Here is a 1,675-nt window from a genome sequence, read left to right as displayed (position 1 = left end):
ACATGAATTTCACTAGATCTGATGCTTTTTTTCTGGATACTGAGTGTGAATGGCAAGTTATGAGAAAGTTAAATAGTTATGGAGAAAAATAGTTTATTTCTACATATTTGGGTTAATGCCGTAAAACTGAAACCAATGCCAAGAATAAATGATGTATTTCATCTCTTTAATGATATCTATTTTCATAATGATGAATATTTTTATATTAGTATGTCTATGAAGATGTTTGGATTCTAGAGTAACTGTTTAAGAAAAACAGCATGAATTTTCAGAATAAGAGAACATTCCCTAATAACAAAATATATCATTTGATATGACTATCCTTATTTATTTTCTTTGCTGTAATGGGAAAACAAAAATTAGCAACTTAATTAAACAAAGTACTGGATATTTGTTTTTTTCTTGCTACCTGTGAATGATCGTCTGAAAGGTCAAAAGTGGTGATTATATGAAAAACAATATGGCATAACTTTACAAATATTTAAAATGCATTAAAGTCCATTAAAATTATGTTTTGTCTTCTGAAAGTACAAAATGTATTTCCTAGAAATATTTGTATTTTAGACCTGGCAGAACTACGATTCTTTCACATTTTAAGTAAGAACAATGTGAAACGTGGCTGCAGCTGTCTCAGAGGAACCCTCAATCAATTGTTTTACTGCTTTTCCTAACTCTCATTTATGTAACTGTAACAGATATTGCCAATAGAGCAACTCCAAGAAAACATTACAAACCATTAAACAGTAAGGGTTTCTGACCTGTTGTTTTCTTCTAGTAAAGGGGATATGAGAATCGAGGAAAAACTGAATGAGTCAAATAGCCAGATTCATTCCAAACAGAGCATCACACACACACACACACACACACACACTCACACACACACACACAAAAGCAAGAAGTTAGAACATAAAGTGATATCTCTAGCAGCTCAGATCAACAAATATGTAAACTTTTCATACAGTAACCTAAACAGTAGATTGAATCAGGTTCACCATAAATAGATAATCTAGGACTTGTTTATTTTACATATATTTACTGATCACCTTGTATGTGCTAAGTATTGGTCTAGACTCTGGGGATGCGGCAAATAATTTTTAACAAGAGAGAAAATTTTACTCTTTTGGATGTGACAAGATAGTGTTTTTTTCTTCATTTTTTCCTTTTCTTCATTTATTCAACAAATATGTAATGAAGACCAATGATGGGGTGATAGAATGATGATTCCTAAATCTTCTTTGATGAATACACAGGTTGGCTTTCTGCCCTCATAATGATGGAAGTATAGTGCATTTGTATGCCTTTACAGTTGTAAAAAATAAGTGACTTGATTTTCTAAAAATATTATCTAAACTTTGAATTTAGAATTGTAAAATATGAGAAGTAAAGTTAATTAATGGATTTAAAGTCTTTAATTGTGAAAGTAGCATGGGTGCTAAGCAGAAATTTTACTAGTTTCCACTCTTTAGCAACCGTTTGATATATCCAACATTTTAACATCTGTTTTAAACTAATGAACTCTATTGAACCAATTACTGACCATTGGTGCAAAAATAATTGTGGGTTTTGCCATTACTTTTAATGACAAAGCCAATAAAATACAATATGATTTGTATTTAAATGATACATTAAGATTTTTGTTTTTAAAATTGTAAGAGGTGTATTCATAGTCAACAAA

This window comes from Sapajus apella, unplaced genomic scaffold (assembly GCF_009761245.1).
Source record: "Sapajus apella isolate SASKATOON/1434 unplaced genomic scaffold, GSC_monkey_1.0 scaffold8, whole genome shotgun sequence".
Taxonomy (NCBI): domain Eukaryota; kingdom Metazoa; phylum Chordata; class Mammalia; order Primates; family Cebidae; genus Sapajus; species Sapajus apella.
Note: the sequence above shows the minus strand (reverse complement) of the source record.